The sequence below is a fragment of the Cimex lectularius genome, unplaced genomic scaffold (assembly GCF_000648675.2).
Source record: "Cimex lectularius strain Harlan isolate CLEC.00 unplaced genomic scaffold, Clec_2.1 scaffold231, whole genome shotgun sequence".
NCBI lineage: Eukaryota > Metazoa > Arthropoda > Insecta > Hemiptera > Cimicidae > Cimex > Cimex lectularius.
Genome location: NW_019392879.1, coordinates 580,529 through 600,362, shown reverse-complemented (window position 1 = coordinate 600,362; position 19,834 = coordinate 580,529).

Sequence of the window (19,834 nt, the reverse complement as noted above, 5' to 3'; positions counted from 1 at the left end):
TATTTAGAAAAAGTCCGCTGTCCCTGAGAATTGTCCATCAGAAAATCAAAAAGTACAACGCGTAAATTGTGAACCTTAATATTTAGTTCAAATATATTCATTGATATTATTTGTTAGTATTCTCCCAAGTTTCAAAAAAACAAAATTGCCAAACTTTTTGATTCCACGCAGAGTATTTTCACGTTAAATTTTATACGATTGTGCGTGGATTTTAAAAAAAATATATTCATCCATATATTTTTATCTTACAGAGTCTTTGAACAGATTGGTTCCACCTCGTTATTCAGAATTCACCTGTGTTTGATTAGACGCGGTTAGGACTTTTGCCATCTTCACTAGTCCAATCTGTTTGTCGACTCGAAAGCTTTGGGATTCTGTTTGGCCTGGGTCCCTTGTAGACATTGGCAGTGACAATCCAAATGTATTTAGATGTCTTTGCTGACGTCTATTACATTACTGTTGCACAGGTAAGTAACCCTCTAGGTTGTTACTAATACTAACGGAAAATCAAATCAAATCCGATATACCTCGGGGAATTATAAATTTTCCCCTTGTCTGCGAAACCTACCAAAGTGTAAAGGAATGTGTTAGCCCTCCTGTATGAAAAAAAAACTTTCACTAATTAAAAATAAATTTTTTTATGAATGGCCAAAAACCTTACTTTCTTACTAAGTCCAAATCAAAATTACTTGGTTTAAGCATTTTTTATTTGACAAAGTTCGACTTAAACTTAAGCCTTACCAACCCTGTTTGTTTAAATTTAAATTGATACGGTTAGTTAAAAGTTGACAATCAATTATTACTTGGATATTTGTAAACAATTTACGTTTTTTTTACATTTCGCACACATAAAAAAAAGGAAGATGTTTGGTTACCAAATTTGTCAATAAGTCTGGAATTTTGTTTTACCAAACTGTGTATAATAATTTCTGATGTTTATCTGTAATCGTGCGTAATTTTTCTTTAATTTATGCTTTTATTGATCTGAAATTCAATATGATCTACTTGTAATATTCAAGTATTTTTTCTAACAATACTGTAACAAAAGATAAATAAAAAAATAAAATTTGTTGATTTTCAAAAATAGGAAAACATTAACAAATTAAACAGTAATATTTTGTTTAATTTTGTTATAGTTTAAAAATTACTTTAGCTTTTTATAATTTTCATAAAAATAAAAATTAACATTCATCCTTGTATGAAATCGTTTCGTAGTGTAATTTAAAAAAAGGATGATAAAATTTATAAATCTATGACTGATGTTGAATAATTGACTAAATATTTAACGTGATATATTAAGATTTTAATAAATATAAATTTTCATGTGATTTAAAATTTATTATTTAATATGAAAGATGAATGTTCAATTTTGTTTTTCGAAACAGTCCATATTACTTTCTGATGTTTATCTGTAATCGTGCGTAATTGTTACTTAACTATACGTTCATGCGTGAAATACTTGTGCTTTTATTGACACGAAATTGAATTTGATCAACGTGTAATATTCAAGTTTTTTTTTCTACCAATTCTATAACAAAAGATATATAAATAAAATAAAATTAGTTGCTTTTCAAAAATAGGAAAACATTAACAAATTAAACAGTAATATTTTGTTTAATTTTGTTATAGTTTAAAAATTACTTTAGCTTTTTATAATTTTCATAAAAATAAAAATTAACATTCATACTTGTATGAAAACGTTTCGTAGTGTAATTTAAAAAAAGGATGATAAAATTTATAAATCTATGACAGATTTAAATAAGTAAATAAGTAACTTAAATAATTTAAAATAATTATTGATTATTAAATTAAAATAATTATTTAAATAATTGACTTAATATTTAATGTGATATTTAAGGATTTTAATAAACATAAATTTAAATGTTATTTAAATTTAATGAATTTATTATTTAATATGAGAGATCAACGTTCAATTTCACCGGCCAAAAACGGCGCTCCATCGCTGCTAAACCCGCCAAGCGCCCCGGTGTTGCGGAACTGTTGGCCCGTCCAGCCTTTTAAAACAGTTTAATTTAGTTTAGGGTTTATGTTTGTAAATTCGATCAATTTGTTGTTAGTCAAACTGTTGTATAACGTATGGAGGGTATAGGATGTTAAACTATGTTAAATTAATAAACAAACATGAGAGATGTTCCAACAAGGACATACAGAGGATTAGGCCATGAAAATTATGATTTATGTTCGAATAGATTAAATTAGTCACATAAAATGTCATGAACTAAATAAGTCAATATTTCTATAGTCTTATACGTTCTCTTGGTATGATATTTCCTTTCAAAAATCTTATATTTTTACATTCAAATTACAAAGAAATAATTATTAAAAATTTAAGCCAATGCCTTTTTAAAAATTGAATAAAAATTAAATGTTAGGATATAATTAAAATTACAAATGAAGTAATAACAAGTACTAAATTATACGCATAAAATGCAAATTAATAAACTTCGGTGATGTAAATCCGACAGTCTATTCCCTTGATATCTAAACACCTTCCCGAGAAAGAAAGGATTAATGGTTGTTAGGGTGACAATGAACTGAGAGAAGACAATAGAGTTTAACTTAGTTTTTAACTTGCCTTTAAACAGAGTACTTAGAAGAAAGAGCATTCAAGACCACGGTCAAAACAAGTGTCCTGCGCTAAAAAGCAATTAAATGAAATGAAATTATAAGAAATCAGATCTCAAAAATTACACTAATAACAATCTATAATTTTTTTTACTAAAATTGATAGTTCAACATAGAAGCCTGATATAATTTCTTCTAGTTTGTGGATAATTACTGCATTGCAAAATTATATATCTTCATTAAAAAATATATTGCATTGGTATTTTTAAATTCGTCTATTTTATGGATTGTTAAATAATTAATAGTATAAAAGTAAAAAATAAAATTAAATTGTGCTTGTTAAAAGGGGCTTGATGTTCAACTGACATAAAAGTTTGGTTGCATAACTGATGGCCCGTTCAGCTTTCTTTCACTGTTTCTCTTTCTTCTTTTTCTGTTTCTCCTCTTTATTTTCGTCATGATCTTTGTTCTAATTGATTTATTTTATCGGTTATTACAGTATGGTTTCATTTCAAAAACTTGTATTTATGCTACGTTCGATTTCGTTTTTTATCGTTCATGTTTAATCAGCATATTTGCAGGGACAAAAGATTTTAACTTAAACTACTAGCGGTGCAATGAACGACCTACTTCCCAATACAGTGAAAATTCTCCGTAATAACAATGATCTTATAACACACATCTATTTGCACATCTCTTCTTATAGCTAATATTCCACCCTACCGCCAGTAATTCTCGGGAGTCTTTCACGATGTATTTTGAGCGTTGAAAAAGCCACAGTTGCTTTGGAACCTCTAGGTCTCAAAGGGATTAACGAAACATCTCATGGGTAATAATAATGCTTTCAGATAGCCAAATATCTTTAAAAGTTCCCCTGTGTGATTAACTCAAACATGCCTAGAATTGCCTAAATGCCCTAAACAATTGCGTAATGTACATATAGCCTAAGAGTAATTTGAATTCTAGTTCATGACAGAATTTCAGGCGACGAGGCAGCAGACATACTTTATGAAAAGAGCCACTCCGAACACAATATGAGCCAAAATCCATTTTATAGCATAAACAAAATCAAAATTAAAAAAAGTCATCTTAGGTTATTTAAGAAGACCACAAATAGTGGGAAAGTAAACCAGGCATAAGACAAAAAACATTATTTAATCAACGCAATTGAAAAACCCAATTGAAGAAAGAGAAAAATTGAACTCAACCTCAACAGAAAGGAATGCTTAGATTCACTAATTTCGGGGTCCGCTTGACCAATTAATATATTTCAATTAATTAAGGTTTTTAGTTGAGATAAAAAAGTCAGTGTCACGAGCGGGATTTGAACCGGGGAAGTTAGTGTCCGAGTGGTTCGAGGTCACGATAGCTCAAGTGGTAGAGTAGCGGCGTATCAAGCCGAAAGTCGTGGGTTCGAATCCCGCTCGTGTCATTAAATTTTTTCATTTCAACTAAAAACCTTAATTAATTAGAAAGGAATACATTTGTTTGAAATGCTAGTGTTGAAAACACATCTTTTATCCTGATGGGTTCAAATCCAGCGGCCAAGAATCCAAATCGAGGAACTTCCAGTTTTCTAAGCCCCGGGTGAAAGTCTCAACTGTTCGTCCACCGACGAAAATCCAAAATTAAATTACAAATTAAAATCTATAACTTGTTTAATTACCGAACAGACTAAATAATGATAACAATTTGAAAAACGAAATTATTGACAGATGATCAATATCGATTTTATTTAGAAGTGACAGAGACAACAGGCAACAGCACATTGCTTACATTTAACAAATAAATTTAGTAAACATAAAAAAATATTTCTTTGCATTGTATAAATACAGTTTTCTTCAATCCCATATGTATTTGTTAAATTTAAATAATGTTTGTAAATCCCAAGCCCTGAAGATGATCTCAATAAAGATCGAAACTTTGGCACGATAAAGAATATGTTTTTCTGAAACCTACGTCATACCAGACCACATCTCATGATTTCCGAATAATCATAGACTATCGGTCACTAATCCCCACACATTTGTCAATAATTACCTTTCGTGAATTTTATTTATATAATGAAACCTCAAAACTATTTATTTTTATTATAAACTACATATGATTTTCGGATTATAGTAAATAAACAAAAAGTTAGTAAAATAATTTTAATTTTTCGACGTTTTATCTTATTTATTTTTTTAATGCACATAACGTTGTCATATAACCAAAAGAACAATAAATTGGAATATAAATAATAAGAACGTAAAAATGTCATGATGGCTATAACAGCTGGTCTGCAGTTTTTCAGAAAAAATAGTGTATGAAATTTATAATTAATTTAATCATATAAAAATGGTAATATATAACTTAATAAAAAAAATCATTTGCAAATTGGAGTTTCTTAGTTTTTCTCGACTTTAAAACTTGCCATATTAATTAAATATTTACTGCCAATTAGTTTCTTTTCGGTTTTAACAAGTTATACATTTAGAAATATTTAATTAATAATTTAAAGCTGCCGAACTTTCAATCCTTGTTTTTACCAATTTGTAGAAACTAGAGTACCCGTCTTATTCAACGTGAACCCCGGGAATTCAAGGACTTAGGCTGAAAGCCCAGGATTTCTTCTTCGGCTCCTGGAACGGGCTAAAAAGACGGAGCCGAGCCGAATGAATATTAAATGGAAGGAAGGGGGGCCGTTATGGCCCGAAAAAAAATGTTACCCCATTACTGTGTTTCTTAAGAAATTACATTGCCTTAAGTTGGAGAAAAATTACACATTATTGAACATTTAGCTGACGAAGGGAAACAATAGTACTTTAAATTAACAAATATTAAAGCTCTTTATTTACCCAGATAATATGTTTCATACATAAATTTCAATTTATTGTTCAAGACAATAATTAAATCTAAAGAAAAATCATATTCAATAAAATAAATAAAAACTGCATGAATAAACAGTTAAGGAAAAAATAAGTTCTATAACGACAGGAAAGTACGAAAAACAGAATAATAAATAAATATACAAGCATAAAACATATTGCGATTGACTGAACGAACTTAAACTAAACTGCATTCTTTTTTAACAAATATTTTTGATATAATTTTGTTACATCAATAACTAGTACAAATATTTAATTTGAATAAATTTACAGTTGATACAATATTTTATATATATTTTGTAAAATTGTGAATATTTTATATACAACAGAAATATGTTTACAACAGTAAAAAAATTAATTAATAAGTAATTGATATTTATTTAATTTGGTACATAGAATATAAGGTATGGCCAATTTACATGTGTTAAGACCATGTTGATAGAGCCCATTTTTTTAATGAAAACTTGATGAAAAATTGTTTAAAAAATTGTCATTTGTCGCCGAGAATCAAATAGATTACACGACATTTGAAAAATGGCAAAAAGGAGGGAAAATTCGAGAGGTGGTGTGGGATGGAAAGTTAGTGTCCGAGTGGAGCGAGGTCACGATAGCTCAAGTGGTAGAGCAGCGACGTATTTGGCTGAAGGTCGTGGGTTGGAATCCCGCTTTTGACACTTACATTTTTATCACAACCAAAACCTCAATTAATTGAAAAGTAAATTTTAGTACAATATCACTCTGAACCCATAGAGAATTCATGGCCTTATTATACATCAAATAATTTTTTTCAAACTGTCCTATTTCCTGGTATTGCACTACGAAAATTATAGGTTATAGTAGGTAGATTACCAGTACTTTTGCTGTTGTTGTAGCATGGGTTCTCATTTACCTTTCAACTTCTTATTTTTCTTATTTAATAGTTGCAGCTGGAAAATTGTTAGTAAAACAACTGCAATTTTGTCGATTTGGACGAAAATATGGATTCTGGACCATCAAGAATTCAATTAAACTAACTTGCATTTGTGGCTGACGTCATTTGAAACGTCCACATTAGGCCCTGTCGTACATTGATGGCCTCTCATTTATAAGTTAAATTAAGTTTAACACTAGGTTGTGCGTCCACCTACCCGCCATAATTAAGGTGCTTAGGAAACAACAATTAACAAGAAGGAAGACACAAAGACCTCAAGAACTACTCGAGCCAAGTACTAAAACTTGATCGCTGAACTTAGCCTCCCTATTCCTGTACATCTACTTAAACAACCTATAAATAAGTGGTTCAAACGGATTCATCGAAACATCATAAAAATACGTGGTGATTAGTGACCGTTAGTCTATGATTATTCAGAAATCGTGAGATGCGGTCTGGTGTGACGTAGGTCTCATAAAAACATTTTCTTTATCGTGCCAATGTTTCGAGGTTTATTGAGCCCTGAAGATGATCTCAATAAAGATTGAAACGTTGGCACGATAAAGAAAATGTTTTTCTGAGACCTACGTCACACCAGACCGCATGTCACGATCTCAAATAATCATACATCGTTATTATTTCATGTTCTTTTTTTCATTTTTTTCCGAATATTTTTCATATGTGCTGTTAACCTTATTAAACACTGGGACTCTTAAATTCGATTCAGGTCGTAATTCAAAATATGCTCCGATCAGACTCATCGTGCTCATTGCGATTCAGTTCTAAAGCGGAAAATAATAGACGAGGTTGCGTTCTCGGGGATTTCACTTGCCCTACTTTGTTTAAGAAATGACAAGCGCAATAAAAAAAATTAAAAAGTGGCTAAGAAGTCTACATAAAGGTTAAAAAAGTAATACAGGTTCATATCCGAACCAAGAACACTTGGTTGGTAAAGCATTACTTTTCTTGTTTTGCATTTTTGTGCCACGCCGAAATTGGATTTTGAAGGTATGCGAATTTGAAATTTTGGCTGCTGAAACTTTACGAAACTCTGCCAATTTTTTGAACACTTTATATTTTGAATCACGGTTTCTAAATTCTATGAAACTTACATTCAAATACACAGATGCATGTCCTCAATAAGTTTTCATGTTTCATGGTTACTCCTCATCATTATACCACTGAAATTACAATTATAACTGAAAACTAAACTAATAAAAATTAAAAGTTAAATTAACTACTGACTAACTGAAGAAATGAGTAGAATTCGACCTCTACCCTGTGCAACGTTGAGTCAGAGATTCCGTTTCGGTCGAAACTCAAAATACGCAGAAAATGGTACCCTGCAAAGCATCAAATTCGGACGACAATGAGTGCTGTCCGGACGCGGGATTCACCCAAGACGCAGAGTCGATTCGGAGTGTCCCAGGAGTTCCAGTATGGGCTTGGCATTTAAACGGTCCATTTAACAAGAAGGGCTGTGAGGAAGACTGTTCATAACAATACACTTTACCAAAAGAACGACAATAAACTTCCGTTTATCTTCTTTAAGGCTATCTACTACCCAACAAAAGTATAAATTTGCTTGGATCCAGCTACTTATAAACAAAACTCTCATTTATATTTTCAAGGCCCACTATTATGGAAACACAATTAAATGCCGCCTTATTTTGTTAAATATACATCTTTGACTAAATATGCTAAATATGATCACTAAATACTATTATTTTATGATTAAATGGAATTGTATATAGGATAAAGACGGTAACATGAATAAATTATATACTAGTTCAATTCACTAGTTCAACCACACCATTGAAAAATGGCAAAAAGGAGGGAAAATTTGAAAGTTGGGGTTGAGATGGGAAGTTAGTGTCCGAGTGGATCGAGGTCACGATAGCTCAAGTGGTAGAGAAGCGGCGTATCAAGCCGAAGAACGTGGGTTCGAATCCCGCTCGTGCCATTGACTTTTTTATCTCAACTGAAAACCTTAATTAATTGTTATATACTAGTATTGCAAACTTTGGGTTGATTCAATTTGGTGCCGTCTGGCCCATGAGCAATTAAAGTGCTTATTGTTTATATCAACGTTGTACATTGGGATAGCATTTTAATAGCAAACTATAAAATCCACATTATAGATATAATCCTATTGCATTTCTAGTAGAAGTTAATAAATAGGAAAAATTTCAATGTGGTAATGAAATATTATTATATCAAAGATAGGAAGAAAGAAAACATAAGAAATGGCAGGGGTAGGTAGATGGAAATAGTGATTGAGGGAGAGGGGAGAGAGAGAGAGAGAGAGAGAGAGAGAGAGAGAGAGAGAGAGAGTGAGATTGCGAGAAAGTTACTTGTTAGCGCATATGGTGTAAGACAGAAAGAAAAAGATAGCAAGATAGTCTAAAAAGGAAAATGAAAAAAGAGAAGCAATTTGGGAATGCAGTAGAGGTCGAAATAGGTGAGAAGGGGTTGAGGTAGAGGTAGAGAAGAAGAGAAAGAAATAGTGAGAGAGATAGCCAAAAAGAGAAAGATATAGAGAAAGAGAAAGTGAGCGAGAAGAGTAGTGAGTAATGTCTATTTAAATCACAAGATAATGAAATAAAGAAAGCGAATCAGAGAGCGAGAGCGAGAGAGAGAGAGAGAGAGAGAGAGAGAGAGAGAGAGAGAGTGAAAGAGGGAGGGAGAGAAAGTAACTTATTAGTGCGTATGGCGTAAGACAGAAAGAAAATTATAGACCGATAGTGTAAAGAGGAAAATGAAAAGAGATAACCAATTTGAAAATGACTTACAGATCGAAATAGGTGAGAAAGCGTTGAGGAAGAGGTGGAGAAGAAAAGAGAGAAATAGTGAGAGAGAGAGAGAGAGAGAGAGAGGGGGAGAAAGAAAAAGAGGGATACAAGCAGAGAGAATGTGAGCGAGAAGAGTTGGTGAGCTAATGTCTTATTAAATTACCAGAAAAGGAAATAGTAAAAGTGAATCAAAAGAAAAAATAGAGAATGAGAGAGTTAGTCAGAGATACAAAAACTGAGAGACAGAGAAAGTTATTTGTTATTTTATATCGTGTACTTTTAATATGCATTAATTTAAAAAGTTTCAAAAAATAATTACGTTTTGTTCTTACTTCCGAATTGAAAGTACTTCAATCGCCAGCATACTTATAAACAGGCGTTCTTAACAACACCTGTCTCCTATGTGTTGGGAGATTTGCTGTTGCAAGGAACATCTTACTTCGATCTTCATCAGACACTTTTTTTTTACAAATAACTTACTATATCACTTCATACATTTTTCATTTACAAAATTTTTGAAAGTAGAGAAAATATTTGAGTTAGATTGACTATATGAAGTTAAATAGGTTTTGTTTTTTCTATTCTATTAAAAGAGAAGAGAAATTCATTAAAATTGCCTGTTCAGTTTAAGTGGATATAAGTATGATCAACAAAATAATATTTTCTTTTTATAAATGAAACAAACAGTTTTTTCATTTATAAAAATTAAATCTATATACTCACCCCACTAATAGTAATTTCAAAAGTTCAATTTAATTTTGCTCATGGAATATTAGAGTTTGAGAAAAACATTAAGAACTAATTATTCTGAGATCGTGAGATGCGGTCTGATGTGATGTAGGTTTCAGACAAAAATTTTCTTTGTCATGCCAACGTTTCGATCTTTATTGAGATCATCTTCAGGGCCTGGGATTTGCAAACATTGTTTAAAGTTAACTAAGAATTAAGTAAATTTTCTGTCAAAGTTGATCAGCTTGGCCTGTTCAACGCTTTGTGTTTCAACTTTCTCCCTGTTTTTTAAACAAGGTTTTAAGATTCCTTTTCATTTTAGTTTTGAAGCTCGTCTGGATTTCTTCTTTACCCATGTTGTTTAGTGTTTAGCTTGTTCAGTTCATTTGTTGTTGTCCATAATTGTCCGGCCAGACTAATTTATTTTTAAGATTAATGTGCAGTCTTGTTTGCCCTGTTTTTTACCGTCTAGAACTACACGCGTGTGATTTGGATTGATAATGGATTAACTAGAGAATCGTCAAATAATTATTGATTATTTTAAACCATTCCGAAAGCGATGGAATTTACTGATCAACGTACTCCAGTCGAAAATCCAAAAAGTGGTCGTAGTAGGGCTTAAACGCAAACATTAAAAGGAAATAAGTTTTTTCCAGGAATGCCAGATCAATTTTGTTTAGAAAATGGCGTTTTTTCAGCAGATTTATCGAAACAAGTATTTTTTGGTAATTCCCACCTTGTTTTTGCAGGCACAGTAACCATAATTTCTGACTAATTATATTATTTATTGTATAAATTTAGTCCTTTGTTTATTTCAACAGGTACCATCTGACGAATTAATTTTTTGGCCTCAGATTCATCATTATACAAACTAAAATCGGCTTTAACTGGATTCACTTTCTCCCAGTTTTATTAAATTTTATTTTAAACTTCTCAACAAATCTCAATTTTGCTATAGTTGCATCTATATGTAGCGTGCTTCATGGATTTAATTCAGTGAACTTTTTTTTTAAATATTCAATTTTTAATTTTAAGATATTCCTATGGAATAATTTTCTAAAAAACTTAATCACTGGTTTCTTTATGTTTTCATTAATTCTGTTTATTCTCGTCGTAAAATATTTTAGGAGTTTTTTTTATAAAGGTCTTTCCTAATATATACGATACTTAAAAAAATCAAGAATACAAAGCTCATTTTTCAACGAAACCGCCCAATTTGTTTCTGCCGGTAATTCCCGGTGAATACCGGGGGGCGTAAATTAGAAGTAGAAGAGCGGGTGAAATTCATTGTCCAGCCAGGTCAAGACTAAAAAACCCGAGGGTGACAACTTATTTTGATTTTGGTTCCCGCCCTCTTGAAATTATTGCCACCTCTAGGAATGTTTTTGTTTAAGTGGAGTGGGGCTGAGAGGGAGAAAAAGCCAATTTGGCTTAATTTCGCCCTCGCTAATAGCTTTTCTATCCCCACGATCATTAATTTAACCAGAGCTCTATTTTTCTGAATTTAAATTAATAGTTCATTAGCCTTTATTTTAATCTTCTGGTCTCAAGTTGGCCTCGTTTTAAGCTCATTATTTTGTCCTCCTTCCATTATTTTCACGTGAACGATGCGTTATATAATTTATGGTTAATTAAAATTGTTTTATTTTCCTTGGAAACTCGAAACAATTTCAAAAGACTTCAACGGAAAACTGACTTTTCAAGGAATATATCAAATTTATCATGACAATGATTACAAAATGAAAAAAAATTGCAAATATGAAACTTCTCGTTTTGAAGTACGGTAAAATTAAACATTGGAATCATACAGTACCAGATAAAATATGGCTAGTACAAGTTATAAAAAATATAATGTACTAAAATATAATAATATACGATGAAAATCTTACAAAACAACCGTTACAAGGTTGCGCACAAAGTGTGAAGCTTAACCACCGCCGCCGAGCTCATCTGTAAGCTCCTCGCAAGCTTATGCCGGATCGGATAAAGCCAAACCGTGCATCATGCGAGAATGCGCGTAATCTTTGCATCTTGCACAGTGTCTACAAGGGTTGTTCGACGGACAGTGGGTGAGGAATGGTGAAATGCTTTCAAACTTATATAACCTGTTAATCCAAAGGTCTGGAGGGTAAAGAAAGGGTGGCCGAGGCGTCTAAGAACGGTATGTCCGAACTTTCAGAATTAACCACCGCGATCTGACCCTCGGGGGTTAAAAAGCAATAAAAACATGGTTAAAAGAAGGCAGCGTCGTTTGGCCGAACAAGCAGAGAAGTCTGAAGCACACTATCTAGGGCCTATCCTCACCTATCTAAGGTTTGGTCATGTGTGCTTGACAGTTGACATACGGACGCTAATATTTGGTTGAAAGCCAGTGTATGTCTACAGGGAAAGATTTCTCGATGCGATGCCACCTAATCGAAAAGTGCACTTTCCTACATATAAAGAGCGCGTAGGTATGCCACCTGATATGGAACGATGCTTGAGCACAGCAGCTATCATCGGGCTCTGATGAGTATCCAATACAGTTTGGCAAGGCGTCAGAACCATCCGATCTCATACAAAGGAGTGGCTTCAAGCCAAATTGCCGCCTATATGGTAGACTATTTTTTGCAAAAATAATACTCATGGTGAAGAGGGTAAACAGGAGTAACCTGAAATGAACAACATGGGTACATTTTAAACAGTCTGGAAGGAACCGTTTTCTTAGGAGACACAACAATTTTCAGTCTTTCTGAGTGCATTCCAGAACAACCAGTCCCAACCATTGGTTACAAGGGTAACAAATAATGGTGTAGCCCAAAGAGCGTAGCGAACACTTTAACGTTCAAGCTGTCTCGATTACAGGCGAAAGAAATTGTCGGTGGGCGTATGGTGGGTGCACGATCATCATAGGTGAGCCATTGAACTTCGCTTGATAGCTAGATTGGGTTTGGATTCGTAATGGTTCGATGGTGATACTCTTGGAGATTTCTTAGTGTTTGATGCTGTCGTTCAGAAAGAATGTCTGGTTAACCTTCCAATTAGATCGAAAACCAGTGCCGGCCTGTTATTCAGATGTCACTAGGTTGGGGGACGTTCAACTTTGGGTTAACGTAACGAGCCAATCGACGTAACGACTTAACTCAAGTTTAAGTTGAGATAACGGCCAATTCTATCGTCGGAGGTACGGGAGAAATTGTTTCAGTTCTTTGATCTTGGTCCCGTTCGGCACATCAATGCTGAACCTCCAGTTAGAAGGGGCAAGTTGGGAAGAAATTCGCCTTGATCCTCAAGGGCTAAGAACTTTTGTACTGGTGGACTTAGGAGAAGAGCAATATTCTTCTTAACGAATGTAACCCTCTAAAGGGAACTCATTCCCATGGTCACCAACTTTATCGTCCCTGGCAGTGAACAATATCATAATTAAGCCAACTAACTACAGTGAGCTTAAACGGACAAATTTATGAAGTTTACATAATCATAATAATCAGACTACTTCTTATATTTTGCAAAGATTTTGTTATACAAATTACCAAGAGATTTTGCGTATTTGGTTTCATTGCATTTATAATCCATTAGCTTTTGTGACCCGATTGACTAAATATCATGTTTTAATTAATTAATCTTTATGCAAAGTATTGGTTGAGATAAAAAATTCGGTGTGACGAGTGGGATTCGAACCAACGACCTTCGGCTAAGTACGCCGCTGTTCTACCACTTGAGTTATCGTGACTTCGATCCGCTCGGACACTAACTTTCCATCTCAACCCCACCTTTTGAATTTTCCCTGCTTTTTGCCATTTTTCAAATGTCGTGTAATCTATTTGATTCTCGGCGACAAATGAAATGGCCACGGAGAGCATTCTTGAAGATATACTTCAGTTTAATTATTAAATCCATTACAGTAATAAATAATCATTTAAAAATGATATAAAAAAAATTGAAAACAGGTATAACCCATTAATAAAAAATATAATCCATGTACGAATAGTGTTATAAACGAACTGATTTTCAAAAACAGTAATCTCAAGAAAAAATAAAATAAAAATTTTAAGTCAAATAAGCACAACAGCCGTCGTTTGATCATCGTGGTTTGCCATATATCGCTTTGTTTTTGTTTTCCCAAAGACCAACATCATTGATTGTTTAGGGTGATTGAACTGTGAACAAATATTCGTCCATTGGCCGGAGAACGCAGAAAATGAAAGACAAAAGAAATTTTTTTGTAATTAAGCATCACTTAAATAAATTTATTGGGTCTTCTTTGTTCAAACAATTAAAAGTCCTTTGAGAACAACGTCATTTTTTTGCAAGAGAAAACTTCAAAACAACTTTTTAAATGAAAGAATGTAATTTGAAAAAATCTTACATTGCCTTTACGAATTTGAAAAAAATAATAATAAAAATTAAATCCATTAGAGTTGACCAATTAACTTTTTTCAATAATTACAATTAATTAAGGTTTTTAGTCGAGAAAAGAAAGCCAGTGCCACGAGCTGGATTCGAACTCACGATCTTCGGCTAGATACGCCGCTGCTCTACCACTTGAGTTATCGTGACTTCGATCCGCTCGGACACTAACTTCCCATCTCCACCCCACCTTTTGAATTTTCCCTCCTTTTTGCCATTTTTCAAATGTCGTGTAATCTATTCGATTCTCAGCGACAAATGAAATGGCCACGGACAGCTTTAGCGAATTTATACATCATTTTAACTTATTAAATTCACTCGAACCCCGCTCGTGACACTGACTTTTCATCTCGACTGAAAACATTAATTAATTGAAAGACATTAATTGGTCCGGCGGTCCACGAAAACGAGTGAAATGCATAAAGTTGATATAGTCATAATAATCAGTCTAATTAGTATATTTTGTACAGATTTTGATATAAAAAGTACCAAAAGTTTTGTGTGTATTTGGTTTCATTATATTTATAACATCACGAATAATTATTTGAATTACAATATCATATTGGCAGAAAAATCGATTGGCTTAAAAATTACATAAAATAAAACTGTAACAAATGCATAAAGTTTATATATTCATAATAATCAGACTAATTATTATATTTTGTATAGATTTTGACATAGAAATTACCAAGAAAGAGTTTCGTGTGTATTTGGTTTCATTGTATTTATAATATCAGGAATATTTATTTGAATTACAATAACGTATTGGCAGAAATGTCGATTGGCTTCAAAATTATATAAAACAAAACTGTAACAAAAGCATAAAGTTACTAAGGTTTTTAGTCGAGATAAAAAAAGTCAGTGTCACGAGCGGGATTCGAATTCAAAAGGTGGGGTTGAGATGGGAAGTTGGTGGCCGAGTGGATCGACGTCACGATAGCTCAATTGGTAAAGTAGCTGCGTATCATGCCGATGATCATGGGTTCGAATCCCGCTCGTGCCACTGACTTTTTATCTCGACTGAAAACATTAATTAATTGATAGATATTAATTGGTCCGCCGGACCACGAAAACGAGTGAAATGCGTAAAGTTGATATAATCATAATAATCAGACAAATTAGTATTTTGTATAGATTTTGACTTAGAAATTACCATGAGTTGTTTGTGTATTTAGTTTCATTGTATTTATAATATCAACAATATTTATTTGAATTGCAATAATATATTGGCAGAAAAATCGATTGGCTTATAAATTACATAAAATAAAACTCTAACAAATGTATGAATTGTTCAGTTTTTAGTGTTGTATGTTACGATTTGGCCAGGGGTTTTGGAAAAAACGTGATAAACCTTCTACAACGTTGATGATCACAATCCTTCCGGGGTAAGAGAGATTGGATACAGATCCGGTTTTACAACGTAGGTTTATAAATCCAATTCTTGGCTGATAGCGCTGATCGATAAGAGAGCCCCTGAGATAAAATTGAGCCTGCCGGTTTTAGAAAAAAAAGTATGAAGTGGTGAAACGATCCTGCAGGTCTGTCATTGAATAGAGATGGCCCTTAGGGACGTACTTGGCACGGTTTGGTTTATGCGTCCGACTGGGAATGTCCTCCCTTTCGCGTCAGTGGTTCTCCCGAGCCTTCGCGATTTGAAAGTATAGTAGGACTTAGATCCAGGTGATGGACTTGAGCGTGAGTGTTTACTCTTCTCGTTTATCTTGAACCACTAAAGTCAAGTTGTTAGGACTTTTTTTTATTAAAGATCAGTAAATTCGAATCAAAGCAATTTCTCCATGCTTTCAGCTTTATGTCTTGAACAACAGCTTTTAACTTGTCTTGTACAATTCATTCTGATGTATTTTGGCCGGATTTTATTATGATGAATGAATCAGAATCGATGAGATAGAATGGTTTTCCGAGGATTTAAAATATGTATTAAATCATAATTTGCCATATTAATTTTCTTTTTGTCTAAGGTTTTTGGTTGAAAAATTAGCGTCACGAGCGGGTCTCGAAATTTGAAAAATGGCAAAAAGAAAGAAAATTCGAAAGGTTGTAGGCTGAAATGGGGAGTTGGTGTCCGAGTTGATCGAAGTCACGATAGCTCAAGTGGTTAGAAGCGGCATATTCACCCGTCGTGGGTTCGAATCCCGCTCGTTACGCTAATTTTTCATTCAACCGAAAACCTTAGACAAAAAGAATAATTAATTGAAACTTGTAATAAATGTTTTAAAAAGTGTATCTTTATATAAATCACTAGTCCAACTGACACACTAAAACTGCTCAACCGTGTAATTATTCTGGAAAAGAAGGCCGTGGTAATTTTAATGAAGTCGTAAAGGCCTTTGCTAATATTCAAAATAAAAGGTTTATCGCCAATTTGTTCAATGACATTGATTACGTATTTACCTGCGGTTCGAACAGTCAACCGTGTCAATCACTCGTTTCCAACGTTAATAAATTAAATTTATAAAGCGAAACAATCCTTTTCAAATCGTAATTTTGGTAACCTTTTTCACTTTTGACCAGTACTGATTGTTTTATGTATTAAATATTCAGAGTAAATTCCTTGGTGAATACTTTCTGGAGTTTGCTTTTTTATTTACTTCTGTCATCGTTCAGTTTGACACAACAGTATTTTAGCGGTATTCTCGTTTTTTGTATTTACCCTGTTAACTTTGTTAGGTCGTGTTAGATCGAGAAAAATGATGACGTAGACGAGTAAGAATCGGGTAGTTAACATTGCTCGATCTAACAGGGCAGGGCCAATGTAAAATGTTAGGTCGAATCAAAAAGCGGCTTAGTTTACATAGTTAGTTAGTTACATTGCTATCCGTTAGGGCGTAGATAACCAACATGGCAGCCGTGAATTTAACAGCTGTTTTTTGTTTTCACGTATTTTTTATTCTTAAATAGGCATTCATTAAATCCGTCCAATATATTTCTTTTCGTAATTTTTGACCGGTTTTTATACTCTCATTCATAGTAGATACATCCCCGATCCTATAAACTTGTAGGCTGTTAGACGTTGGGATACAAGTTAGGTTATATCGGCACGAATTGAAGCGTGTCATTTGATAGTACTTTTCGAGTGCATAGATAGCATTTTGAATAAAAAAGTTGATTAAGTTTCCTTTTTTATTAACTTCTGGCATCTTACAATTTAACACAACAGTATTTTAGGGGTATTCACAATTTTTGTGTTAACCCTGTTAACTCTGTTAGGTAGTGTTAGATCGAGAAAAATGATGACCTAGACATGTAAGAATCGGCTAGTTAACATTGCTCGATCTAACAGGGCAGGGCCAATGTAAAATGTTAGGACGAAAATTTATTCCATTGCTATCCGTTAGGGCGAACGTAACCAACATGGCAGCTATGAATTTAACAGCTGTTTTTCGTTTGCAAGTATTTTTTATTCATAAATACGCATTAATTAAATCAGACCAATACATTTCTTTTGTTTATATCTGACTTGTCCTTATACTCGCATTCATAATAGATACTATAAAATTGTACGCTGTTAGAAATTAGTATACAAGTTAGGTTATGTCGGCACGAATTGAAGCGTGGCATTTGTGACTACTTTTCAAGTGCATAGAAAGCATTTTGAATGAAAAAGTTGATTAAGTTATTATTTTATTAACTTCTGGTATTTTACAAGTTACCACAAAACAAAACCAAAACAAACAACAACAAGCCTTCAAGGACTGTCATAGCTTTATTTTTGGTTCGACCAATCGCCACTCGCAGCAGTGCGGAAAAATTAGCACGTAACATGTTACGAAAAGAAGAGGGCTTTCAGGATCTTACAGGACCTTTCTCCATTCGAGTTAACACGAATTAACATCTTACGAAAATCGTGAATACCACAAAATATTAAATTTGTAGTTATAACATTATTATCGGTATTTTGGTTGTTTATTATAAAAAAGACATAACTTCGGAAGGTACGTTTGATTAAGTAAATTTTTTTGATAGAAAACATGACAAATAGAAAAAGTTATTTATTATAGAATTTGAATAAAATTAATACTGTTTTTTATATTTAGAAGGTAGCATTTGAATTTGCCATAAGTTTTTGTTATCAGAACAGTGATTTTATTTTGCTACGACTTCCCTACCAACCCTTCGTACTGCTTATCATCCAAGGGAGGAGAGATGTGCCCAACTTATCAAATATTGTTTCATCGCGGATCGCTTTCAGACGTGTCGCGGCTCCCCCTCCAGGGAAGGTCTATCGATGCTTGGCTGGGAAATGAGAAACTGAGAAAAATCAGATTTCCCGAAGGTGCTCCACATTGATACCGGTTCACCCGGTAATTCGTCGAGAAGGCGAGAAGAATTTTGAAAATAATCTACTTTAAGGTTATTTTTAGGCTTGGTACTACGTTAATATTCCAAACGATAGTTTTATTTATTCTGTTCCAAGCGAATAATATCCTAAGCAGATTGAAAAACAAAAAATTGCGCGAAAAACATAAATCATCAACCATAGAGCAAGAAGAAATGAACGATTCCAAAAAACCAAAAAAATACAAGTATAAGAGTGCAATAATTATTAAATAGAAGAAATAATAAAATCAGAATCAGTTATCATGAATTTGAAACAATAAAAACAAGTATACTAGCCCTAAAATAAATGTAAATATCAAATTACTAAACGAAAGAAATATAAAAATCAACTGTAAAACAGACATTAAATGTTTATTATACGCTTAAAATTTTCCTTACAAACAAAACAAAATAAAGTTAGTAAATGAATAAAAAATGTCTAAAAAAACCACACTAAAAAAAATCTATTGTGGTGAAACCATACAAACTAAAACAATATTACCCAAATAGACACTGCACAGCATTATAAATGCGTAAATAAATAAATTGATAAAAGCGTACGCTGGCTGTTTGGCAAAACAATATAATATACAATATATAAGGGTGAGTGGGTCAGAGTGAAAGAGAAAGAAAGAGCAAGAGAGAGAGAGAGAGAGAGAGAGAGAGAGAGAGACTGGAAAAATCTGGACGATGAAAAGGGAGAAGGATAAATATACTTACATAAAACAGGATCATCAATTTAAGCGAATATAAAAGCAAAGCAATAACAAACAAAGGAAATTAAAAAAGGAATTGTTGGGAAACACGAGAAAAAAAAATAAAAACCGTTGATATCAAATAACAAATAGATAATAAGTTAATCATTAAGTATTACTAAACAGCCAGCAGAGAATGAACGTAGTAATTAAGAAAAAGGATGACAGTGAACAAAAGTAAGACAGTATGCGGATAAAAGAATTTAGAGAGAAAGAAAGAGAGACAGAAAGAACGAAAGAAAGAAAGAAAGAGAGAGAGAGAGAGAGTGAGAGAGAGAGAGAGAGAGAGATACTGGAAAAATATGTATCAAGAAAAGGGAGAAAGAGAAATAAACTGTCATAAAAACAGTTTAGAAGATATAAAAAATATAACTTTCCAACAAATGGAAAAAATATTATTCATTGCACTGAAACCTGAGTAAAAATAAAAAAGGGGTGAGAGCACAAAATCAGAAAACTAAAATGTGA